This window comes from Hyla sarda, unplaced genomic scaffold, assembly GCF_029499605.1.
Source record: "Hyla sarda isolate aHylSar1 unplaced genomic scaffold, aHylSar1.hap1 scaffold_1750, whole genome shotgun sequence".
Taxonomy (NCBI): Eukaryota; Metazoa; Chordata; class Amphibia; order Anura; family Hylidae; genus Hyla; species Hyla sarda.
In genome coordinates, this window is record NW_026608394.1 from 45,093 (window position 1) to 71,794 (window position 26,702).

General features: G+C 46.4%; 12 non-coding genes across 12 annotated transcripts; all 12 read right to left on the reverse strand.

Moving 5' to 3' along the window:
- Positions 1-939: 939 nt before the first annotated feature.
- LOC130313245 (U2 spliceosomal RNA) lies at positions 940-1,130 on the reverse strand. The gene has a single exon (XR_008861236.1). It is a non-coding gene; the product is annotated as a U2 spliceosomal RNA (small nuclear RNA).
- Positions 1,131-3,223: 2,093 nt separating this feature from the next.
- LOC130313246 (U2 spliceosomal RNA) lies at positions 3,224-3,414 on the reverse strand. The gene has a single exon (XR_008861237.1). It is a non-coding gene; the product is annotated as a U2 spliceosomal RNA (small nuclear RNA).
- Positions 3,415-5,498: 2,084 nt separating this feature from the next.
- LOC130313247 (U2 spliceosomal RNA) lies at positions 5,499-5,689 on the reverse strand. Its single transcript, XR_008861238.1, has one exon. It is a non-coding gene; the product is annotated as a U2 spliceosomal RNA (small nuclear RNA).
- Positions 5,690-7,775: 2,086 nt separating this feature from the next.
- On the reverse strand, positions 7,776-7,966 carry LOC130313248 (U2 spliceosomal RNA). The gene has a single exon (XR_008861239.1). It is a non-coding gene; the product is annotated as a U2 spliceosomal RNA (small nuclear RNA).
- A 2,093-nt stretch (positions 7,967-10,059) lies between these two features.
- Positions 10,060-10,250, reverse strand: LOC130313256 (U2 spliceosomal RNA). The gene has a single exon (XR_008861246.1). It is a non-coding gene; the product is annotated as a U2 spliceosomal RNA (small nuclear RNA).
- A 2,074-nt stretch (positions 10,251-12,324) lies between these two features.
- Positions 12,325-12,508, reverse strand: LOC130313259 (U2 spliceosomal RNA). Its single transcript, XR_008861249.1, has one exon. It is a non-coding gene; the product is annotated as a U2 spliceosomal RNA (small nuclear RNA).
- Positions 12,509-13,201: 693 nt separating this feature from the next.
- On the reverse strand, positions 13,202-13,389 carry LOC130313262 (U2 spliceosomal RNA). Its single transcript, XR_008861250.1, has one exon. It is a non-coding gene; the product is annotated as a U2 spliceosomal RNA (small nuclear RNA).
- A 2,079-nt stretch (positions 13,390-15,468) lies between these two features.
- LOC130313250 (U2 spliceosomal RNA) lies at positions 15,469-15,659 on the reverse strand. The gene has a single exon (XR_008861240.1). It is a non-coding gene; the product is annotated as a U2 spliceosomal RNA (small nuclear RNA).
- Positions 15,660-17,746: 2,087 nt separating this feature from the next.
- On the reverse strand, positions 17,747-17,937 carry LOC130313251 (U2 spliceosomal RNA). The gene has a single exon (XR_008861241.1). It is a non-coding gene; the product is annotated as a U2 spliceosomal RNA (small nuclear RNA).
- A 2,085-nt stretch (positions 17,938-20,022) lies between these two features.
- LOC130313252 (U2 spliceosomal RNA) lies at positions 20,023-20,213 on the reverse strand. The gene has a single exon (XR_008861242.1). It is a non-coding gene; the product is annotated as a U2 spliceosomal RNA (small nuclear RNA).
- A 2,081-nt stretch (positions 20,214-22,294) lies between these two features.
- Positions 22,295-22,485, reverse strand: LOC130313253 (U2 spliceosomal RNA). Its single transcript, XR_008861243.1, has one exon. It is a non-coding gene; the product is annotated as a U2 spliceosomal RNA (small nuclear RNA).
- Positions 22,486-24,570: 2,085 nt separating this feature from the next.
- On the reverse strand, positions 24,571-24,761 carry LOC130313255 (U2 spliceosomal RNA). Its single transcript, XR_008861245.1, has one exon. It is a non-coding gene; the product is annotated as a U2 spliceosomal RNA (small nuclear RNA).
- Positions 24,762-26,702: the final 1,941 nt, after the last annotated feature.

Consider the following 26,702-nt stretch of genomic DNA (forward strand, 5'->3'; position numbering starts at 1 on the left):
CTGATTTTTCCTGTCTGAATTTGTCGCACAGAAAGTTGCAGGCCAAATATGTGTGACATTTCTGCGACTTTAGCTTCTAGAGCATTTTTACAACATTATACATAGGTGCTGAATACATAAAAAGCGACTGTTCAGCGACAGACAAGTCGCATCGGCTGAAAGTAGGCCAGAATGTCAGTCCATGTTGGAGCAGGTTTAGATACAGTCTAAAGCATAGATCTCAAAGTCTGTGCACAGAATTTAGCAAGGGCCTCGCACCTTCTGATGCATCAGGTAGGTGCACAATAGCATAGCCTAACCCTCTGTACTTTGGTCTATATTGATGCGGGACATAGACAGCCAGCTGATGACCAATCCATTAGTGCAATGGATGGCTGGAAGCATTTGTCTTTGCCTTTGCAATACCACAGAAGCAATGCATGGTCAATGTACAGCAATGACACACCTGTGTGAACAGCCAGGAGACCCCCCCCCCCATGTTATGTTACATAGTTACATAGTTAGTACGGTCGAAAAAAGACATATGTCCATCACGTTCAACCAGGGAATTAAGGGGTAGGGGTGTGGCGCGATATTGGGGAAGGGATGAGATTTTATATTTCTTCATAAGCATTAATCTTATTTTGTCAATTAGGAACATTCAGCACCCACCCGCTATCAAGGCAGCTGCCTATCATGTCATGCCCTACCTGCACAGGTGTGCTGGCTACTCAAATGATCCAATTAAGGAGGCCATTTAGTCAGCAGCAGCAGAAGTCCTGTGCCTGGACGCTCCAACAGGGGCCAGACACAAGCAGAAGCAGAAGCAGCAGAAGCAGCAGCAGCACCACCTTTTGTTTTTTGGCTGCAGCAGCAGCAAGGCCCACAGGGCTGGCTAGCTGGCTAGCCAGCAAGCAGGTAGCAATGAAAGTAGGAATCTTTCTTTTTAACCCTGTAAGGGGGTGGTGCACTGTACCCGAAGATACTGCCATATCGGGTCAATGCATAGGGCGACGGAAGCAAGCTTCGAAATCGGCCCCCGTTCTCAAAAATCCATTTAATATATGGTCCCCAGATAGGGGACGTATCAGATATTAAACTGATAAGAACAGATACTACACTTGATCTTAGCCAAAAGGCCGAGAAGCGATAACCGTGAAAGGGGCGGGCCCAACAAGGTCCCCTTCATGGGCACTATCACTGCTTGCTGTCAGGGAGGCTGCCAGACAATTTTCCATGCACACTCTGGGCTGGGGGGCAGTCAACCACCAGTACACACAGCAGAACCTAAACCCATACCATTATTGCTAAGCAGCAAGACAGGGGCCCATTGCACTCCCACGGGGCCTTTTTAAATGCAATCCATAACCCGGATTTGCCAGGAACCCTTCTTACTCCTCCTACTTGCATGTGACACTGGGCTTAGGATCTGCATAGGAAACACACACACAAGCACACACCTACCTTTGTTGCCTGCAGATGCCTCCTTGGCTGTCCCCAAACGGTATCAAACCAACACCCACGGGAAGCTGTAAGCATAGAGGACATGCCTGCACCCCATTGGACTTACCTGTGTGGGTTAAATCCGGGTTATTTGACAACCTATGGCGGTGATGGTTCTGCTCAGGCAGAGCAGTGCTGATGCTCCTCATAAAGCTGTCGCTGCTGTGAAGGTTCTAGGTGACATCACAAATCCCTTTGGTTACATACACAACAAAGCTGGGTTGTTGTTGTTTACACTCTGCAAGGCCTGTGGAAGTGAGTGACATCATAGCACTGTAGTTCTGAGGGTTCAAGATGGATGCAACAATCTCCTGTTGCTTCTATGAAGGCCGTAATAGACGACATCACCAAACAGCTCCATAGTCACATACACAGCAAAGGAGAGATGTTGTTTACACCTAGTGATGTCAGTGGTATTGAGTGACATCACAGCACAGTGCTAAGGCTCCTGGGCCTGGACACAGCAGCGGCTGCAATATCTCAACGGAGAATACGTTTATATCTATGTGTGTGTGTGCGCATATATATATATATATATATATATATATATATATATATATATATATATATTTCTCCGCCGAAATCACTTTTAAACCCATTTCCACCTTTTTTTCCCTTCTCTTCCTCTTACTTTTTTTTCACGTTTTTTTACGTTTTTCTCCTTTTCGCCTCTTTTCTGGGCGTATTATTCTTCTTTTTCTTCTTTTTTTTCGTCTAATGCATACCCCATCAGTGCAGCAATGCTTATTCAATACCGCCAGCAGATGGAGACACTGGGGGATAATTTTCTAAGGATTTATACTGATTTTTCCTGTCTGAATTTGTCGCACAGAAAGTTGCAGGCCAAATATGTGTGACATTTCTGCGACTTTAGCTTCTAGAGCATTTTTACAACATTATACATAGGTGCTGAATACATAAAAAGCGACTGTTCAGCGACAGACAAGTCGCATCGGCTGAAAGTAGGCCAGAATGTCAGTCCATGTTGGAGCAGGTTTAGATACAGTCTAAAGCATAGATCTCAAAGTCTGTGCACAGAATTTAGCAAGGGCCTCGCACCTTCTGATGCATCAGGTAGGTGCACAATAGCATAGCCTAACCCTCTGTACTTTGGTCTATATTGATGCGGGACATAGACAGCCAGCTGATGACCAATCCATTAGTGCAATGGATGGCTGGAAGCATTTGTCTTTGCCTTTGCAATACCACAGAAGCAATGCATGGTCAATGTACAGCAATGACACACCTGTGTGAACAGCCAGGAGACCCCCCCCCCCCATGTTATGTTACATAGTTACATAGTTAGTACGGTCGAAAAAAGACATATGTCCATCACGTTCAACCAGGGAATTAAGGGGTAGGGGTGTGGCGCGATATTGGGGAAGGGATGAGATTTTATATTTCTTCATAAGCATTAATCTTATTTTGTCAATTAGGAACATTCAGCACCCACCCGCTATCAAGGCAGCTGCCTATCATGTCATGCCCTACCTGCACAGGTGTGCTGGCTACTCAAATGATCCAATTAAGGAGGCCATTTAGTCAGCAGCAGCAGAAGTCCTGTGCCTGGACGCTCCAACAGGGGCCAGACACAAGCAGAAGCAGAAGCAGCAGAAGCAGCAGCAGCACCACCTTTTGTTTTTTGGCTGCAGCAGCAGCAAGGCCCACAGGGCTGGCTAGCTGGCTAGCCAGCAAGCAGGTAGCAATGAAAGTAGGAATCTTTCTTTTTAACCCTGTAAGGGGGTGGTGCACTGTACCCGAAGATACTGCCATATCGGGTCAATGCATAGGGCGACGGAAGCAAGCTTCGAAATCGGCCCCCGTTCTCAAAAATCCATTTAATATATGGTCCCCAGATAGGGGACGTATCAGATATTAAACTGATAAGAACAGATACTACACTTGATCTTAGCCAAAAGGCCGAGAAGCGATAACCGTGAAAGGGGCGGGCCCAACAAGGTCCCCTTCATGGGCACTATCACTGCTTGCTGTCAGGGAGGCTGCCAGACAATTTTCCATGCACACTCTGGGCTGGGGGGCAGTCAACCACCAGTACACACAGCAGAACCTAAACCCATACCATTATTGCTAAGCAGCAAGACAGGGGCCCATTGCACTCCCACGGGGCCTTTTTAAATGCAATCCATAACCCGGATTTGCCAGGAACCCTTCTTACTCCTCCTACTTGCATGTGACACTGGGCTTAGGATCTGCATAGGAAACACACACACAAGCACACACCTACCTTTGTTGCCTGCAGATGCCTCCTTGGCTGTCCCCAAACGGTATCAAACCAACACCCACGGGAAGCTGTAAGCATAGAGGACATGCCTGCACCCCATTGGACTTACCTGTGTGGGTTAAATCCGGGTTATTTGACAACCTATGGCGGTGATGGTTCTGCTCAGGCAGAGCAGTGCTGATGCTCCTCATAAAGCTGTCGCTGCTGTGAAGGTTCTAGGTGACATCACAAATCCCTTTGGTTACATACACAACAAAGCTGGGTTGTTGTTGTTTACACTCTGCAAGGCCTGTGGAAGTGAGTGACATCATAGCACTGTAGTTCTGAGGGTTCAAGATGGATGCAACAATCTCCTGTTGCTTCTATGAAGGCCGTAATAGACGACATCACCAAACAGCTCCATAGTCACATACACAGCAAAGGAGAGATGTTGTTTACACCTAGTGATGTCAGTGGTATTGAGTGACATCACAGCACAGTGCTAAGGCTCCTGGGCCTGGACACAGCAGCGGCTGCAATATCTCAACGGAGAATACGTTTATATCTATGTGTGTGTGTGCGCATATATATATATATATATATATATATATATATATATATATTTCTCCGCCGAAATCACTTTTAAACCCATTTCCACCTTTTTTTCCCTTCTCTTCCTCTTACTTTTTTTTCACGTTTTTTTACGTTTTTCTCCTTTTCGCCTCTTTTCTGGGCGTATTATTCTTCTTTTTCTTCTTTTTTTTCGTCTAATGCATACCCCATCAGTGCAGCAATGCTTATTCAATACCGCCAGCAGATGGAGACACTGGGGGATAATTTTCTAAGGATTTATACTGATTTTTCCTGTCTGAATTTGTCGCACAGAAAGTTGCAGGCCAAATATGTGTGACATTTCTGCGACTTTAGCTTCTAGAGCATTTTTACAACATTATACATAGGTGCTGAATACATAAAAAGCGACTGTTCAGCGACAGACAAGTCGCATCGGCTGAAAGTAGGCCAGAATGTCAGTCCATGTTGGAGCAGGTTTAGATACAGTCTAAAGCATAGATCTCAAAGTCTGTGCACAGAATTTAGCAAGGGCCTCGCACCTTCTGATGCATCAGGTAGGTGCACAATAGCATAGCCTAACCCTCTGTACTTTGGTCTATATTGATGCGGGACATAGACAGCCAGCTGATGACCAATCCATTAGTGCAATGGATGGCTGGAAGCATTTGTCTTTGCCTTTGCAATACCACAGAAGCAATGCATGGTCAATGTACAGCAATGACACACCTGTGTGAACAGCCAGGAGACCCCCCCCCCCCCATGTTATGTTACATAGTTACATAGTTAGTACGGTCGAAAAAAGACATATGTCCATCACGTTCAACCAGGGAATTAAGGGGTAGGGGTGTGGCGCGATATTGGGGAAGGGATGAGATTTTATATTTCTTCATAAGCATTAATCTTATTTTGTCAATTAGGAACATTCAGCACCCACCCGCTATCAAGGCAGCTGCCTATCATGTCATGCCCTACCTGCACAGGTGTGCTGGCTACTCAAATGATCCAATTAAGGAGGCCATTTAGTCAGCAGCAGCAGAAGTCCTGTGCCTGGACGCTCCAACAGGGGCCAGACACAAGCAGAAGCAGAAGCAGCAGAAGCAGCAGCAGCACCACCTTTTGTTTTTTGGCTGCAGCAGCAGCAAGGCCCACAGGGCTGGCTAGCTGGCTAGCCAGCAAGCAGGTAGCAATGAAAGTAGGAATCTTTCTTTTTAACCCTGTAAGGGGGTGGTGCACTGTACCCGAAGATACTGCCATATCGGGTCAATGCATAGGGCGACGGAAGCAAGCTTCGAAATCGGCCCCCGTTCTCAAAAATCCATTTAATATATGGTCCCCAGATAGGGGACGTATCAGATATTAAACTGATAAGAACAGATACTACACTTGATCTTAGCCAAAAGGCCGAGAAGCGATAACCGTGAAAGGGGCGGGCCCAACAAGGTCCCCTTCATGGGCACTATCACTGCTTGCTGTCAGGGAGGCTGCCAGACAATTTTCCATGCACACTCTGGGCTGGGGGGCAGTCAACCACCAGTACACACAGCAGAACCTAAACCCATACCATTATTGCTAAGCAGCAAGACAGGGGCCCATTGCACTCCCACGGGGCCTTTTTAAATGCAATCCATAACCCGGATTTGCCAGGAACCCTTCTTACTCCTCCTACTTGCATGTGACACTGGGCTTAGGATCTGCATAGGAAACACACACACAAGCACACACCTACCTTTGTTGCCTGCAGATGCCTCCTTGGCTGTCCCCAAACGGTATCAAACCAACACCCACGGGAAGCTGTAAGCATAGAGGACATGCCTGCACCCCATTGGACTTACCTGTGTGGGTTAAATCCGGGTTATTTGACAACCTATGGCGGTGATGGTTCTGCTCAGGCAGAGCAGTGCTGATGCTCCTCATAAAGCTGTCGCTGCTGTGAAGGTTCTAGGTGACATCACAAATCCCTTTGGTTACATACACAACAAAGCTGGGTTGTTGTTGTTTACACTCTGCAAGGCCTGTGGAAGTGAGTGACATCATAGCACTGTAGTTCTGAGGGTTCAAGATGGATGCAACAATCTCCTGTTGCTTCTATGAAGGCCGTAATAGACGACATCACCAAACAGCTCCATAGTCACATACACAGCAAAGGAGAGATGTTGTTTACACCTAGTGATGTCAGTGGTATTGAGTGACATCACAGCACAGTGCTAAGGCTCCTGGGCCTGGACACAGCAGCGGCTGCAATATCTCAACGGAGAATACGTTTATATCTATGTGTGTGTGTGCGCATATATATATATATATATATATATATATATATATATATATATATTTCTCCGCCGAAATCACTTTTAAACCCATTTCCACCTTTTTTTCCCTTCTCTTCCTCTTACTTTTTTTTCACGTTTTTTTACGTTTTTCTCCTTTTCGCCTCTTTTCTGGGCGTATTATTCTTCTTTTTCTTCTTTTTTTTCGTCTAATGCATACCCCATCAGTGCAGCAATGCTTATTCAATACCGCCAGCAGATGGAGACACTGGGGGATAATTTTCTAAGGAGTTATACTGATTTTTCCTGTCTGAATTTGTCGCACAGAAAGTTGCAGGCCAAATATGTGTGACATTTCTGCGACTTTAGCTTCTAGAGCATTTTTACAACATTATACATAGGTGCTGAATACATAAAAAGCGACTGTTCAGCGACAGACAAGTCGCATCGGCTGAAAGTAGGCCAGAATGTCAGTCCATGTTGGAGCAGGTTTAGATACAGTCTAAAGCATAGATCTCAAAGTCTGTGCACAGAATTTAGCAAGGGCCTCGCACCTTCTGATGCATCAGGTAGGTGCACAATAGCATAGCCTAACCCTCTGTACTTTGGTCTATATTGATGCGGGACATAGACAGCCAGCTGATGACCAATCCATTAGTGCAATGGATGGCTGGAAGCATTTGTCTTTGCCTTTGCAATACCACAGAAGCAATGCATGGTCAATGTACAGCAATGACACACCTGTGTGAACAGCCAGGAGACCCCCCCCCCCATGTTATGTTACATAGTTACATAGTTAGTACGGTCGAAAAAAGACATATGTCCATCACGTTCAACCAGGGAATTAAGGGGTAGGGGTGTGGCGCGATATTGGGGAAGGGATGAGATTTTATATTTCTTCATAAGCATTAATCTTATTTTGTCAATTAGGAACATTCAGCACCCACCCGCTATCAAGGCAGCTGCCTATCATGTCATGCCCTACCTGCACAGGTGTGCTGGCTACTCAAATGATCCAATTAAGGAGGCCATTTAGTCAGCAGCAGCAGAAGTCCTGTGCCTGGACGCTCCAACAGGGGCCAGACACAAGCAGAAGCAGAAGCAGCAGAAGCAGCAGCAGCACCACCTTTTGTTTTTTGGCTGCAGCAGCAGCAAGGCCCACAGGGCTGGCTAGCTGGCTAGCCAGCAAGCAGGTAGCAATGAAAGTAGGAATCTTTCTTTTTAACCCTGTAAGGGGGTGGTGCACTGTACCCGAAGATACTGCCATATCGGGTCAATGCATAGGGCGACGGAAGCAAGCTTCGAAATCGGCCCCCGTTCTCAAAAATCCATTTAATATATGGTCCCCAGATAGGGGACGTATCAGATATTAAACTGATAAGAACAGATACTACACTTGATCTTAGCCAAAAGGCCGAGAAGCGATAACCGTGAAAGGGGCGGGCCCAACAAGGTCCCCTTCATGGGCACTATCACTGCTTACTGTCAGGGAGGCTGCCAGACAATTTTCCATGCACACTCTGGGCTGGGGGGCAGTCAACCACCAGTACACACAGCAGAACCTAAACCCATACCATTATTGCTAAGCAGCAAGACAGGGGCCCATTGCACTCCCACGGGGCCTTTTTAAATGCAATCCATAACCCGGATTTGCCAGGAACCCTTCTTACTCCTCCTACTTGCATGTGACACTGGGCTTAGGATCTGCATAGGAAACACACACACAAGCACACACCTACCTTTGTTGCCTGCAGATGCCTCCTTGGCTGTCCCCAAACGGTATCAAACCAACACCCACGGGAAGCTGTAAGCATAGAGGACATGCCTGCACCCCATTGGACTTACCTGTGTGGGTTAAATCCGGGTTATTTGACAACCTATGGCGGTGATGGTTCTGCTCAGGCAGAGCAGTGCTGATGCTCCTCATAAAGCTGTCGCTGCTGTGAAGGTTCTAGGTGACATCACAAATCCCTTTGGTTACATACACAACAAAGCTGGGTTGTTGTTGTTTACACTCTGCAAGGCCTGTGGAAGTGAGTGACATCATAGCACTGTAGTTCTGAGGGTTCAAGATGGATGCAACAATCTCCTGTTGCTTCTATGAAGGCCGTAATAGACGACATCACCAAACAGCTCCATAGTCACATACACAGCAAAGGAGAGATGTTGTTTACACCTAGTGATGTCAGTGGTATTGAGTGACATCACAGCACAGTGCTAAGGCTCCTGGGCCTGGACACAGCAGCGGCTGCAATATCTCAACGGAGAATACGTTTATATCTATGTGTGTGTGTGCGCATATATATATATATATATATATATATATATATATATATATATATATATATATTTCTCCGCCGAAATCACTTTTAAACCCATTTCCACCTTTTTTTCCCTTCTCTTCCTCTTACTTTTTTTTCACGTTTTTTTACGTTTTTCTCCTTTTCGCCTCTTTTCTGGGCGTATTATTCTTCTTTTTCTTCTTTTTTTTCGTCTAATGCATACCCCATCAGTGCAGCAATGCTTATTCAATACCGCCAGCAGATGGAGACACTGGGGGATAATTTTCTAAGGATTTATACTGATTTTTCCTGTCTGAATTTGTCGCACAGAAAGTTGCAGGCCAAATATGTGTGACATTTCTGCGACTTTAGCTTCTAGAGCATTTTTACAACATTATACATAGGTGCTGAATACATAAAAAGCGACTGTTCAGCGACAGACAAGTCGCATCGGCTGAAAGTAGGCCAGAATGTCAGTCCATGTTGGAGCAGGTTTAGATACAGTCTAAAGCATAGATCTCAAAGTCTGTGCACAGAATTTAGCAAGGGCCTCGCACCTTCTGATGCATCAGGTAGGTGCACAATAGCATAGCCTAACCCTCTGTACTTTGGTCTATATTGATGCGGGACATAGACAGCCAGCTGATGACCAATCCATTAGTGCAATGGATGGCTGGAAGCATTTGTCTTTGCCTTTGCAATACCACAGAAGCAATGCATGGTCAATGTACAGCAATGACACACCTGTGTGAACAGCCAGGAGACCCCCCCCCCATGTTATGTTACATAGTTACATAGTTAGTACGGTCGAAAAAAGACATATGTCCATCACGTTCAACCAAGGAATTAAGGGGTAGGGGTGTGGCGCGATATTGGGGAAGGGATGAGATTTTATATTTCTTCATAAGCATTAATCTTATTTTGTCAATTAGGAACATTCAGCACCCACCCGCTATCAAGGCAGCTGCCTATCATGTCATGCCCTACCTGCACAGGTGTGCTGGCTACTCAAATGATCCAATTAAGGAGGCCATTTAGTCAGCAGCAGCAGAAGTCCTGTGCCTGGACGCTCCAACAGGGGCCAGACACAAGCAGAAGCAGAAGCAGCAGAAGCAGCAGCAGCACCACCTTTTGTTTTTTGGCTGCAGCAGCAGCAAGGCCCACAGGGCTGGCTAGCTGGCTAGCCAGCAAGCAGGTAGCAATGAAAGTAGGAATCTTTCTTTTTAACCCTGTAAGGGGGTGGTGCACTGTACCCGAAGATACTGCCATATCGGGTCAATGCATAGGGCGACGGAAGCAAGCTTCGAAATCGGCCCCCGTTCTCAAAAATCCATTTAATATATGGTCCCCAGGTAGGGGACGTATCAGATATTAAACTGATAAGAACAGATACTACACTTGATCTTAGCCAAAAGGCCGAGAAGCGATAACCGTGAAAGGGGCGGGCCCAACAAGGTCCCCTTCATGGGCACTATCACTGCTTGCTGTCAGGGAGGCTGCCAGACAATTTTCCATGCACACTCTGGGCTGGGGGGCAGTCAACCACCAGTACACACAGCAGAACCTAAACCCATACCATTATTGCTAAGCAGCAAGACAGGGGCCCATTGCACTCCCACGGGGCCTTTTTAAATGCAATCCATAACCCGGATTTGCCAGGAACCCTTCTTACTCCTCCTACTTGCATGTGACACTGGGCTTAGGATCTGCATAGGAAACACACACACAAGCACACACCTACCTTTGTTGCCTGCAGATGCCTCCTTGGCTGTCCCCAAACGGTATCAAACCAACACCCACGGGAAGCTGTAAGCATAGAGGACATGCCTGCACCCCATTGGACTTACCTGTGTGGGTTAAATCCGGGTTATTTGACAACCTATGGCGGTGATGGTTCTGCTCAGGCAGAGCAGTGCTGATGCTCCTCATAAAGCTGTCGCTGCTGTGAAGGTTCTAGGTGACATCACAAATCCCTTTGGTTACATACACAACAAAGCTGGGTTGTTGTTGTTTACACTCTGCAAGGCCTGTGGAAGTGAGTGACATCATAGCACTGTAGTTCTGAGGGTTCAAGATGGATGCAACAATCTCCTGTTGCTTCTATGAAGGCCGTAATAGACGACATCACCAAACAGCTCCATAGTCACATACACAGCAAAGGAGAGATGTTGTTTACACCTAGTGATGTCAGTGGTATTGAGTGACATCACAGCACAGTGCTAAGGCTCCTGGGCCTGGACACAGCAGCGGCTGCAATATCTCAACGGAGAATACGTTTATATCTATGTGTGTGTGTGCGCATATATATATATATATATATATATATATATATTTCTCCGCCGAAATCACTTTTAAACCCATTTCCACCTTTTTTTCCCTTCTCTTCCTCTTACTTTTTTTTCACGTTTTTTTACGTTTTTCTCCTTTTCGCCTCTTTTCTGGGCGTATTATTCTTCTTTTTCTTCTTTTTTTTCGTCTAATGCATACCCCATCAGTGCAGCAATGCTTATTCAATACCGCCAGCAGATGGAGACACTGGGGGATAATTTTCTAAGGATTTATACTGATTTTTCCTGTCTGAATTTGTCGCACAGAAAGTTGCAGGCCAAATATGTGTGACATTTCTGCGACTTTAGCTTCTAGAGCATTTTTACAACATTATACATAGGTGCTGAATACATAAAAAGCGACTGTTCAGCGACAGACAAGTCGCATCGGCTGAAAGTAGGCCAGAATGTCAGTCCATGTTGGAGCAGGTTTAGATACAGTCTAAAGCATAGATCTCAAAGTCTGTGCACAGAATTTAGCAAGGGCCTCGCACCTTCTGATGCATCAGGTAGGTGCACAATAGCATAGCCTAACCCTCTGTACTTTGGTCTATATTGATGCGGGACATAGACAGCCAGCTGATGACCAATCCATTAGTGCAATGGATGGCTGGAAGCATTTGTCTTTGCCTTTGCAATACCACAGAAGCAATGCATGGTCAATGTACAGCAATGACACACCTGTGTGAACAGCCAGGAGACCCCCCCCCCCATGTTATGTTACATAGTTACATAGTTAGTACGGTCGAAAAAAGACATATGTCCATCACGTTCAACCAGGGAATTAAGGGGTAGGGGTGTGGCGCGATATTGGGGAAGGGATGAGATTTTATATTTCTTCATAAGCATTAATCTTATTTTGTCAATTAGGAACATTCAGCACCCACCCGCTATCAAGGCAGCTGCCTATCATGTCATGCCCTACCTGCACAGGTGTGCTGGCTACTCAAATGATCCAATTAAGGAGGCCATTTAGTCAGCAGCAGCAGAAGTCCTGTGCCTGGACGCTCCAACAGGGGCCAGACACAAGCAGAAGCAGAAGCAGCAGAAGCAGCAGCAGCACCACCTTTTGTTTTTTGGCTGCAGCAGCAGCAAGGCCCACAGGGCTGGCTAGCTGGCTAGCCAGCAAGCAGGTAGCAATGAAAGTAGGAATCTTTCTTTTTAACCCTGTAAGGGGGTGGTGCACTGTACCCGAAGATACTGCCATATCGGGTCAATGCATAGGGCGACGGAAGCAAGCTTCGAAATCGGCCCCCGTTCTCAAAAATCCATTTAATATATGGTCCCCAGATAGGGGACGTATCAGATATTAAACTGATAAGAACAGATTTTTTTTTTTTTTTTTTATCTAAAGCCGAGGAACGTGCTTTCGATTCACCCAAAGTGCAAGAAAAAGTGCAAACGTGTTACACTAAAAAAACGTGCACAAAGGATGCGGTCTATCGCAAGCCCTTCTCCGATAGGAGAGAGGCCCCCCAACAAACCTTACCCTTCGCCTCCGGACCAAAAGGTACCTGCGAGGTTCCAGGTTCGATGTCCCTTTTCGCCGAAGCTACTAGGGGACCACAAATGCTCCCGGCATCCCCCTTGGCGTTAGCCAAGGTATCTGCCCGCAGAGCCGATTACGGTAGGTACCCTGCCAAAGCAGGAGTACCCGGGGTGTTTGCAGGGAGGTGCGGAACCTAATGGCCACACACACCTCCCCTAGACCGCCAGGAGGGACACCCAGAAGGGCTACCGCATCCTGACCAATCCTGTGAACACACAACACGCAAAAAGTGACACAGTGAGACAAAAAAGAAATAAATAAGTGAATGTGTGCAGATATACTGCCCGGACATCCGGCCGGATCTATAAAAATTTCTCTGATCCTAGCCAGAAGGCCGGGAATCAAGAGGTGAGTGCCACAAGGTGAAGAGATTATGGTGCCCGTGCTTCAACTCAGTGAGTCTATCCTCCCAGTGAGTTTCGGCACCTCGGGGTCACCACTCCCCGAGGCACAAAAGTACCTCGGCTCTAGACCCTCTCAGCCTCATGGCGAGACCCGGAGGGAACAGGTCACATCGGGGCAGCCGTCGAGCTGATTCCTCAGAACCAGCCCCGGAAAGCCCTGGTACACCTGCATCCTCCATGCAGCACCCATCCCCACCAGCCCCATACCGGCGTTACTATCCACCGGCATGAAAAACTGATAAGAACAGATACTACACTTGATCTTAGCCAAAAGGCCGAGAAGCGATAACCGTGAAAGGGGCGGGCCCAACAAGGTCCCCTTCATGGGCACTATCACTGCTTGCTGTCAGGGAGGCTGCCAGACAATTTTCCATGCACACTCTGGGCTGGGGGGCAGTCAACCACCAGTACACACAGCAGAACCTAAACCCATACCATTATTGCTAAGCAGCAAGACAGGGGCCCATTGCACTCCCACGGGGCCTTTTTAAATGCAATCCATAACCCGGATTTGCCAGGAACCCTTCTTACTCCTCCTACTTGCATGTGACACTGGGCTTAGGATCTGCATAGGAAACACACACACAAGCACACACCTACCTTTGTTGCCTGCAGATGCCTCCTTGGCTGTCCCCAAACGGTATCAAACCAACACCCACGGGAAGCTGTAAGCATAGAGGACATGCCTGCACCCCATTGGACTTACCTGTGTGGGTTAAATCCGGGTTATTTGACAACCTATGGCGGTGATGGTTCTGCTCAGGCAGAGCAGTGCTGATGCTCCTCATAAAGCTGTCGCTGCTGTGAAGGTTCTAGGTGACATCACAAATCCCTTTGGTTACATACACAACAAAGCTGGGTTGTTGTTGTTTACACTCTGCAAGGCCTGTGGAAGTGAGTGACATCATAGCACTGTAGTTCTGAGGGTTCAAGATGGATGCAACAATCTCCTGTTGCTTCTATGAAGGCCGTAATAGACGACATCACCAAACAGCTCCATAGTCACATACACAGCAAAGGAGAGATGTTGTTTACACCTAGTGATGTCAGTGGTATTGAGTGACATCACAGCACAGTGCTAAGGCTCCTGGGCCTGGACACAGCAGCGGCTGCAATATCTCAACGGAGAATACGTTTATATCTATGTGTGTGTGTGCGCATATATATATATATATATATATATATATATATATATATTTCTCCGCCGAAATCACTTTTAAACCCATTTCCACCTTTTTTTCCCTTCTCTTCCTCTTACTTTTTTTTCACGTTTTTTTACGTTTTTCTCCTTTTCGCCTCTTTTCTGGGCGTATTATTCTTCTTTTTCTTCTTTTTTTTCGTCTAATGCATACCCCATCAGTGCAGCAATGCTTATTCAATACCGCCAGCAGATGGAGACACTGGGGGATAATTTTCTAAGGATTTATACTGATTTTTCCTGTCTGAATTTGTCGCACAGAAAGTTGCAGGCCAAATATGTGTGACATTTCTGCGACTTTAGCTTCTAGAGCATTTTTACAACATTATACATAGGTGCTGAATACATAAAAAGCGACTGTTCAGCGACAGACAAGTCGCATCGGCTGAAAGTAGGCCAGAATGTCAGTCCATGTTGGAGCAGGTTTAGATACAGTCTAAAGCATAGATCTCAAAGTCTGTGCACAGAATTTAGCAAGGGCCTCGCACCTTCTGATGCATCAGGTAGGTGCACAATAGCATAGCCTAACCCTCTGTACTTTGGTCTATATTGATGCGGGACATAGACAGCCAGCTGATGACCAATCCATTAGTGCAATGGATGGCTGGAAGCATTTGTCTTTGCCTTTGCAATACCACAGAAGCAATGCATGGTCAATGTACAGCAATGACACACCTGTGTGAACAGCCAGGAGACCCCCCCCCCATGTTATGTTACATAGTTACATAGTTAGTACGGTCGAAAAAAGACATATGTCCATCACGTTCAACCAGGGAATTAAGGGGTAGGGGTGTGGCGCGATATTGGGGAAGGGATGAGATTTTATATTTCTTCATAAGCATTAATCTTATTTTGTCAATTAGGAACATTCAGCACCCACCCGCTATCAAGGCAGCTGCCTATCATGTCATGCCCTACCTGCACAGGTGTGCTGGCTACTCAAATGATCCAATTAAGGAGGCCATTTAGTCAGCAGCAGCAGAAGTCCTGTGCCTGGACGCTCCAACAGGGGCCAGACACAAGCAGAAGCAGAAGCAGCAGAAGCAGCAGCAGCACCACCTTTTGTTTTTTGGCTGCAGCAGCAGCAAGGCCCACAGGGCTGGCTAGCTGGCTAGCCAGCAAGCAGGTAGCAATGACAGTAGGAATCTTTCTTTTTAACCCTGTAAGGGGGTGGTGCACTGTACCCGAAGATACTGCCATATCGGGTCAATGCATAGGGCGACGGAAGCAAGCTTCGAAATCGGCCCCCGTTCTCAAAAATCCATTTAATATATGGTCCCCAGATAGGGGACGTATCAGATATTAAACTGATAAGAACAGATACTACACTTGATCTTAGCCAAAAGGCCGAGAAGCGATAACCGTGAAAGGGGCGGGCCCAACAAGGTCCCCTTCATGGGCACTATCACTGCTTGCTGTCAGGGAGGCTGCCAGACAATTTTCCATGCACACTCTGGGCTGGGGGGCAGTCAACCACCAGTACACACAGCAGAACCTAAACCCATACCATTATTGCTAAGCAGCAAGACAGGGGCCCATTGCACTCCCACGGGGCCTTTTTAAATGCAATCCATAACCCGGATTTGCCAGGAACCCTTCTTACTCCTCCTACTTGCATGTGACACTGGGCTTAGGATCTGCATAGGAAACACACACACAAGCACACACCTACCTTTGTTGCCTGCAGATGCCTCCTTGGCTGTCCCCAAACGGTATCAAACCAACACCCACGGGAAGCTGTAAGCATAGAGGACATGCCTGCACCCCATTGGACTTACCTGTGTGGGTTAAATCCGGGTTATTTGACAACCTATGGCGGTGATGGTTCTGCTCAGGCAGAGCAGTGCTGATGCTCCTCATAAAGCTGTCGCTGCTGTGAAGGTTCTAGGTGACATCACAAATCCCTTTGGTTACATACACAACAAAGCTGGGTTGTTGTTGTTTACACTCTGCAAGGCCTGTGGAAGTGAGTGACATCATAGCACTGTAGTTCTGAGGGTTCAAGATGGATGCAACAATCTCCTGTTGCTTCTATGAAGGCCGTAATAGACGACATCACCAAACAGCTCCATAGTCACATACACAGCAAAGGAGAGATGTTGTTTACACCTAGTGATGTCAGTGGTATTGAGTGACATCACAGCACAGTGCTAAGGCTCCTGGGCCTGGACACAGCAGCGGCTGCAATATCTCAACGGAGAATACGTTTATATCTATGTGTGTGTGTGCGCATATATATATATATATATATATATATATATATATATATATATATATTTCTCCGCCGAAATCACTTTTAAACCCATTTCCACCTTTTTTTCCCTTCTCTTCCTCTTACTTTTTTTTCACGTTTTTTTACGTTTTTCTCCTTTTCGCCTCTTTTCTGGGCGTATTATTCTTCTTTTTCTTCTTTTTTTTCGTCTAATGCATACCCCATCAGTGCAGCAATGCTTATTCAATACCGCCAGCAGATGGAGACACTGGGGGATAATTTTCTAAGGATTTATACTGATTTTTCCTGTCTGAATTTGTCGCACAGAAAGTTGCAGGCCAAATATGTGTGACATTTCTGCGACTTTAGCTTCTAGAGCATTTTTACAACATTATACATAGGTGCTGAATACATAAAAAGCGACTGTTCAGCGACAGACAAGTCGCATCGGCTGAAAGTAGGCCAGAATGTCAGTCCATGTTGGAGCAGGTTTAGATACAGTCTAAAGCATAGATCTCAAAGTCTGTGCACAGAATTTAGCAAGGGCCTCGCACCTTCTGATGCATCAGGTAGGTGCACAATAGCATAGCCTAACCCTCTGTACTTTGGTCTATATTGATGCGGGACATAGACAGCCAGCTGATGACCAATCCATTAGTGCAATGGATGGCTGGAAGCATTTGTCTTTGCCTTTGCAATACCACAGAAGCAATGCATGGTCAATGTACAGCAATGACACACCTGTGTGAACAGCCAGGAGACCCCCCCCCCATGTTATGTTACATAGTTACATAGTTAGTACGGTCGAAAAAAGACATATGTCCATCACGTTCAACCAGGGAATTAAGGGGTAGGGGTGTGGCGCGATATTGGGGAAGGGATGAGATTTTATATTTCTTCATAAGCATTAATCTTATTTTGTCAATTAGGAACATTCAGCACCCACCCGCTATCAAGGCAGCTGCCTATCATGTCATGCCCTACCTGCACAGGTGTGCTGGCTACTCAAATGATCCAATTAAGGAGGCCATTTAGTCAGCAGCAGCAGAAGTCCTGTGCCTGGACGCTCCAACAGGGGCCAGACACAAGCAGAAGCAGAAGCAGCAGAAGCAGCAGCAGCACCACCTTTTGTTTTTTGGCTGCAGCAGCAGCAAGGCCCACAGGGCTGGCTAGCTGGCTAGCCAGCAAGCAGGTAGCAATGACAGTAGGAATCTTTCTTTTTAACCCTGTAAGGGGGTGGTGCACTGTACCCGAAGATACTGCCATATCGGGTCAATGCATAGGGCGACGGAAGCAAGCTTCGAAATCGGCCCCCGTTCTCAAAAATCCATTTAATATATGGTCCCCAGATAGGGGACGTATCAGATATTAAACTGATAAGAACAGATACTACACTTGATCTTAGCCAAAAGGCCGAGAAGCGATAACCGTGAAAGGGGCGGGCCCAACAAGGTCCCCTTCATGGGCACTATCACTGCTTGCTGTCAGGGAGGCTGCCAGACAATTTTCCATGCACACTCTGGGCTGGGGGGCAGTCAACCACCAGTACACACAGCAGAACCTAAACCCATACCATTATTGCTAAGCAGCAAGACAGGGGCCCATTGCACTCCCACGGGGCCTTTTTAAATGCAATCCATAACCCGGATTTGCCAGGAACCCTTCTTACTCCTCCTACTTGCATGTGACACTGGGCTTAGGATCTGCATAGGAAACACACACACAAGCACACACCTACCTTTGTTGCCTGCAGATGCCTCCTTGGCTGTCCCCAAACGGTATCAAACCAACACCCACGGGAAGCTGTAAGCATAGAGGACATGCCTGCACCCCATTGGACTTACCTGTGTGGGTTAAATCCGGGTTATTTGACAACCTATGGCGGTGATGGTTCTGCTCAGGCAGAGCAGTGCTGATGCTCCTCATAAAGCTGTCGCTGCTGTGAAGGTTCTAGGTGACATCACAAATCCCTTTGGTTACATACACAACAAAGCTGGGTTGTTGTTGTTTACACTCTGCAAGGCCTGTGGAAGTGAGTGACATCATAGCACTGTAGTTCTGAGGGTTCAAGATGGATGCAACAATCTCCTGTTGCTTCTATGAAGGCCGTAATAGACGACATCACCAAACAGCTCCATAGTCACATACACAGCAAAGGAGAGATGTTGTTTACACCTAGTGATGTCAGTGGTATTGAGTGACATCACAGCACAGTGCTAAGGCTCCTGGGCCTGGACACAGCAGCGGCTGCAATATCTCAACGGAGAATACGTTTATATCTATGTGTGTGTGTGCGCATATATATATATATATATATATATATATATATATATATATATATTTCTCCGCCGAAATCACTTTTAAACCCATTTCCACCTTTTTTTCCCTTCTCTTCCTCTTACTTTTTTTTCACGTTTTTTTACGTTTTTCTCCTTTTCGCCTCTTTTCTGGGCGTATTATTCTTCTTTTTCTTCTTTTTTTTCGTCTAATGCATACCCCATCAGTGCAGCAATGCTTATTCAATACCGCCAGCAGATGGAGACACTGGGGGATAATTTTCTAAGGATTTATACTGATTTTTCCTGTCTGAATTTGTCGCACAGAAAGTTGCAGGCCAAATATGTGTGACATTTCTGCGACTTTAGCTTCTAGAGCATTTTTACAACATTATACATAGGTGCTGAATACATAAAAAGCGACTGTTCAGCGACAGACAAGTCGCATCGGCTGAAAGTAGGCCAGAATGTCAGTCCATGTTGGAGCAGGTTTAGATACAGTCTAAAGCATAGATCTCAAAGTCTGTGCACAGAATTTAGCAAGGGCCTCGCACCTTCTGATGCATCAGGTAGGTGCACAATAGCATAGCCTAACCCTCTGTACTTTGGTCTATATTGATGCGGGACATAGACAGCCAGCTGATGACCAATCCATTAGTGCAATGGATGGCTGGAAGCATTTGTCTTTGCCTTTGCAATACCACAGAAGCAATGCATGGTCAATGTACAGCAATGACACACCTGTGTGAACAGCCAGGAGACCCCCCCCCCATGTTATGTTACATAGTTACATAGTTAGTACGGTCGAAAAAAGACATATGTCCATCACGTTCAACCAGGGAATTAAGGGGTAGGGGTGTGGCGCGATATTGGGGAAGGGATGAGATTTTATATTTCTTCATAAGCATTAATCTTATTTTGTCAATTAGGAACATTCAGCACCCACCCGCTATCAAGGCAGCTGCCTATCATGTCATGCCCTACCTGCACAGGTGTGCTGGCTACTCAAATGATCCAATTAAGGAGGCCATTTAGTCAGCAGCAGCAGAAGTCCTGTGCCTGGACGCTCCAACAGGGGCCAGACACAAGCAGAAGCAGAAGCAGCAGAAGCAGCAGCAGCACCACCTTTTGTTTTTTGGCTGCAGCAGCAGCAAGGCCCACAGGGCTGGCTAGCTGGCTAGCCAGCAAGCAGGTAGCAATGACAGTAGGAATCTTTCTTTTTAACCCTGTAAGGGGGTGGTGCACTGTACCCGAAGATACTGCCATATCGGGTCAATGCATAGGGCGACGGAAGCAAGCTTCGAAATCGGCCCCCGTTCTCAAAAATCCATTTAATATATGGTCCCCAGATAGGGGACGTATCAGATATTAAACTGATAAGAACAGATACTACACTTGATCTTAGCCAAAAGGCCGAGAAGCGATAACCGTGAAAGGGGCGGGCCCAACAAGGTCCCCTTCATGGGCACTATCACTGCTTGCTGTCAGGGAGGCTGCCAGACAATTTTCCATGCACACTCTGGGCTGGGGGGCAGTCAACCACCAGTACACACAGCAGAACCTAAACCCATACCATTATTGCTAAGCAGCAAGACAGGGGCCCATTGCACTCCCACGGGGCCTTTTTAAATGCAATCCATAACCCGGATTTGCCAGGAACCCTTCTTACTCCTCCTACTTGCATGTGACACTGGGCTTAGGATCTGCATAGGAAACACACACACAAGCACACACCTACCTTTGTTGCCTGCAGATGCCTCCTTGGCTGTCCCCAAACGGTATCAAACCAACACCCACGGGAAGCTGTAAGCATAGAGGACATGCCTGCACCCCATTGGACTTACCTGTGTGGGTTAAATCCGGGTTATTTGACAACCTATGGCGGTGATGGTTCTGCTCAGGCAGAGCAGTGCTGATGCTCCTCATAAAGCTGTCGCTGCTGTGAAGGTTCTAGGTGACATCACAAATCCCTTTGGTTACATACACAACAAAGCTGGGTTGTTGTTGTTTACACTCTGCAAGGCCTGTGGAAGTGAGTGACATCATAGCACTGTAGTTCTGAGGGTTCAAGATGGATGCAACAATCTCCTGTTGCTTCTATGAAGGCCGTAATAGACGACATCACCAAACAGCTCCATAGTCACATACACAGCAAAGGAGAGATGTTGTTTACACCTAGTGATGTCAGTGGTATTGAGTGACATCACAGCACAGTGCTAAGGCTCCTGGGCCTGGACACAGCAGCGGCTGCAATATCTCAACGGAGAATACGTTTATATCTATGTGTGTGTGTGCGCATATATATATATATATATATATATATATATATATATATTTCTCCGCCGAAATCACTTTTAAACCCATTTCCACCTTTTTTTCCCTTCTCTTCCTCTTACTTTTTTTTCACGTTTTTTTACGTTTTTCTCCTTTTCGCCTCTTTTCTGGGCGTATTATTCTTCTTTTTCTTCTTTTTTTTCGTCTAATGCATACCCCATCAGTGCAGCAATGCTTATTCAATACCGCCAGCAGATGGAGACACTGGGGGATAATTTTCTAAGGATTTATACTGATTTTTCCTGTCTGAATTTGTCGCACAGAAAGTTGCAGGCCAAATATGTGTGACATTTCTGCGACTTTAGCTTCTAGAGCATTTTTACAACATTATACATAGGTGCTGAATACATAAAAAGCGACTGTTCAGCGACAGACAAGTCGCATCGGCTGAAAGTAGGCCAGAATGTCAGTCCATGTTGGAGCAGGTTTAGATACAGTCTAAAGCATAGATCTCAAAGTCTGTGCACAGAATTTAGCAAGGGCCTCGCACCTTCTGATGCATCAGGTAGGTGCACAATAGCATAGCCTAACCCTCTGTACTTTGGTCTATATTGATGCGGGACATAGACAGCCAGCTGATGACCAATCCATTAGTGCAATGGATGGCTGGAAGCATTTGTCTTTGCCTTTGCAATACCACAGAAGCAATGCATGGTCAATGTACAGCAATGACACACCTGTGTGAACAGCCAGGAGACCCCCCCCCCCCATGTTATGTTACATAGTTACATAGTTAGTACGGTCGAAAAAAGACATATGTCCATCACGTTCAACCAGGGAATTAAGGGGTAGGGGTGTGGCGCGATATTGGGGAAGGGATGAGATTTTATATTTCTTCATAAGCATTAATCTTATTTTGTCAATTAGGAACATTCAGCACCCACCCGCTATCAAGGCAGCTGCCTATCATGTCATGCCCTACCTGCACAGGTGTGCTGGCTACTCAAATGATCCAATTAAGGAGGCCATTTAGTCAGCAGCAGCAGAAGTCCTGTGCCTGGACGCTCCAACAGGGGCCAGACACAAGCAGAAGCAGAAGCAGCAGAAGCAGCAGCAGCACCACCTTTTGTTTTTTGGCTGCAGCAGCAGCAAGGCCCACAGGGCTGGCTAGCTGGCTAGCCAGCAAGCAGGTAGCAATGAAAGTAGGAATCTTTCTTTTTAACCCTGTAAGGGGGTGGTGCACTGTACCCGAAGATACTGCCATATCGGGTCAATGCATAGGGCGACGGAAGCAAGCTTCGAAATCGGCCCCCGTTCTCAAAAATCCATTTAATATATGGTCCCCAGATAGGGGACGTATCAGATATTAAACTGATAAGAACAGATACTACACTTGATCTTAGCCAAAAGGCCGAGAAGCGATAACCGTGAAAGGGGCGGGCCCAACAAGGTCCCCTTCATGGGCACTATCACTGCTTGCTGTCAGGGAGGCTGCCAGACAATTTTCCATGCACACTCTGGGCTGGGGGGCAGTCAACCACCAGTACACACAGCAGAACCTAAACCCATACCATTATTGCTAAGCAGCAAGACAGGGGCCCATTGCACTCCCACGGGGCCTTTTTAAATGCAATCCATAACCCGGATTTGCCAGGAACCCTTCTTACTCCTCCTACTTGCATGTGACACTGGGCTTAGGATCTGCATAGGAAACACACACACAAGCACACACCTACCTTTGTTGCCTGCAGATGCCTCCTTGGCTGTCCCCAAACGGTATCAAACCAACACCCACGGGAAGCTGTAAGCATAGAGGACATGCCTGCACCCCATTGGACTTACCTGTGTGGGTTAAATCCGGGTTATTTGACAACCTATGGCGGTGATGGTTCTGCTCAGGCAGAGCAGTGCTGATGCTCCTCATAAAGCTGTCGCTGCTGTGAAGGTTCTAGGTGACATCACAAATCCCTTTGGTTACATACACAACAAAGCTGGGTTGTTGTTGTTTACACTCTGCAAGGCCTGTGGAAGTGAGTGACATCATAGCACTGTAGTTCTGAGGGTTCAAGATGGATGCAACAATCTCCTGTTGCTTCTATGAAGGCCGTAATAGACGACATCACCAAACAGCTCCATAGTCACATACACAGCAAAGGAGAGATGTTGTTTACACCTAGTGATGTCAGTGGTATTGAGTGACATCACAGCACAGTGCTAAGGCTCCTGGGCCTGGACACAGCAGCGGCTGCAATATCTCAACGGAGAATACGTTTATATCTATGTGTGTGTGTGCGCATATATATATATATATATATATATATATATATATATATATATTTCTCCGCCGAAATCACTTTTAAACCCATTTCCACCTTTTTTTCCCTTCTCTTCCTCTTACTTTTTTTTCACGTTTTTTTACGTTTTTCTCCTTTTCGCCTCTTTTCTGGGCGTATTATTCTTCTTTTTCTTCTTTTTTTTCGTCTAATGCATACCCCATCAGTGCAGCAATGCTTATTCAATACCGCCAGCAGATGGAGACACTGGGGGATAATTTTCTAAGGATTTATACTGATTTTTCCTGTCTGAATTTGTCGCACAGAAAGTTGCAGGCCAAATATGTGTGACATTTCTGCGACTTTAGCTTCTAGAGCATTTTTACAACATTATACATAGGTGCTGAATACATAAAAAGCGACTGTTCAGCGACAGACAAGTCGCATCGGCTGAAAGTAGGCCAGAATGTCAGTCCATGTTGGAGCAGGTTTAGATACAGTCTAAAGCATAGATCTCAAAGTCTGTGCACAGAATTTAGCAAGGGCCTCGCACCTTCTGATGCATCAGGTAGGTGCACAATAGCATAGCCTAACCCTCTGTACTTTGGTCTATATTGATGCGGGACATAGACAGCCAGCTGATGACCAATCCATTAGTGCAATGGATGGCTGGAAGCATTTGTCTTTGCCTTTGCAATACCACAGAAGCAATGCATGGTCAATGTACAGCAATGACACACCTGTGTGAACAGCCAGGAGACCCCCCCCCCCCATGTTATGTTACATAGTTACATAGTTAGTACGGTCGAAAAAAGACATATGTCCATCACGTTCAACCAGGGAATTAAGGGGTAGGGGTGTGGCGCGATATTGGGGAAGGGATGAGATTTTATATTTCTTCATAAGCATTAATCTTATTTTGTCAATTAGGAACATTCAGCACCCACCCGCTATCAAGGCAGCTGCCTATCATGTCATGCCCTACCTGCACAGGTGTGCTGGCTACTCAAATGATCCAATTAAGGAGGCCATTTAGTCAGCAGCAGCAGAAGTCCTGTGCCTGGACGCTCCAACAGGGGCCAGACACAAGCAGAAGCAGAAGCAGCAGAAGCAGCAGCAGCACCACCTTTTGTTTTTTGGCTGCAGCAGCAGCAAGGCCCACAGGGCTGGCTAGCTGGCTAGCCAGCAAGCAGGTAGCAATGAAAGTAGGAATCTTTCTTTTTAACCCTGTAAGGGGGTGGTGCACTGTACCCGAAGATACTGCCATATCGGGTCAATGCATAGGGCGACGGAAGCAAGCTTCGAAATCGGCCCCCGTTCTCAAAAATCCATTTAATATATGGTCCCCAGATAGGGGACGTATCAGATATTAAACTGATAAGAACAGATACTACACTTGATCTTAGCCAAAAGGCCGAGAAGCGATAACCGTGAAAGGGGCGGGCCCAACAAGGTCCCCTTCATGGGCACTATCACTGCTTGCTGTCAGGGAGGCTGCCAGACAATTTTCCATGCACACTCTGGGCTGGGGGGCAGTCAACCACCAGTACACACAGCAGAACCTAAACCCATACCATTATTGCTAAGCAGCAAGACAGGGGCCCATTGCACTCCCACGGGGCCTTTTTAAATGCAATCCATAACCCGGATTTGCCAGGAACCCTTCTTACTCCTCCTACTTGCATGTGACACTGGGCTTAGGATCTGCATAGGAAACACACACACAAGCACACACCTACCTTTGTTGCCTGCAGATGCCTCCTTGGCTGTCCCCAAACGGTATCAAACCAACACCCACGGGAAGCTGTAAGCATAGAGGACATGCCTGCACCCCATTGGACTTACCTGTGTGGGTTAAATCCGGGTTATTTGACAACCTATGGCGGTGATGGTTCTGCTCAGGCAGAGCAGTGCTGATGCTCCTCATAAAGCTGTCGCTGCTGTGAAGGTTCTAGGTGACATCACAAATCCCTTTGGTTACATACACAACAAAGCTGGGTTGTTGTTGTTTACACTCTGCAAGGCCTGTGGAAGTGAGTGACATCATAGCACTGTAGTTCTGAGGGTTCAAGATGGATGCAACAATCTCCTGTTGCTTCTATGAAGGCCGTAATAGACGACATCACCAAACAGCTCCATAGTCACATACACAGCAAAGGAGAGATGTTGTTTACACCTAGTGATGTCAGTGGTATTGAGTGACATCACAGCACAGTGCTAAGGCTCCTGGGCCTGGACACAGCAGCGGCTGCAATATCTCAACGGAGAATACGTTTATATCTATGTGTGTGTGTGCGCATATATATATATATATATATATATATATATATATATATATATATATTCTCCGCCGAAATCACTTTTAAACCCATTTCCACCTTTTTTTCCCTTCTCTTCCTCTTACTTTTTTTTCACGTTTTTTTACGTTTTTCTCCTTTTCGCCTCTTTTCTGGGCGTATTATTCTTCTTTTTCTTCTTTTTTTTCGTCTAATGCATACCCCATCAGTGCAGCAATGCTTATTCAATACCGCCAGCAGATGGAGACACTGGGGGATAATTTTCTAAGGATTTATACTGATTTTTCCTGTCTGAATTTGTCGCACAGAAAGTTGCAGGCCAAATATGTGTGACATTTCTGCGACTTTAGCTTCTAGAGCATTTTTACAACATTATACATAGGTGCTGAATACATAAAAAGCGACTGTTCAGCGACAGACAAGTCGCATCGGCTGAAAGTAGGCCAGAATGTCAGTCCATGTTGGAGCAGGTTTAGATACAGTCTAAAGCATAGATCTCAAAGTCTGTGCACAGAATTTAGCAAGGGCCTCGCACCTTCTGATGCATCAGGTAGGTGCACAATAGCATAGCCTAACCCTCTGTACTTTGGTCTATATTGATGCGGGACATAGACAGCCAGCTGATGACCAATCCATTAGTGCAATGGATGGCTGGAAGCATTTGTCTTTGCCTTTGCAATACCACAGAAGCAATGCATGGTCAATGTACAGCAATGACACACCTGTGTGAACAGCCAGGAGACCCCCCCCCCCCCATGTTATGTTACATAGTTACATAGTTAGTACGGTCGAAAAAATACATATGTCCATCACGTTCAACCAGGGAATTAAGGGGTAGGGGTGTGGCGCGATATTGGGGAAGGGATGAGATTTTATATTTCTTCATAAGCATTAATCTTATTTTGTCAATTAGGAACATTCAGCACCCACCCGCTATCAAGGCAGCTGCCTATCATGTCATGCCCTACCTGCACAGGTGTGCTGGCTACTCAAATGATCCAATTAAGGAGGCCATTTAGTCAGCAGCAGCAGAAGTCCTGTGCCTGGACGCTCCAACAGGGGCCAGACAC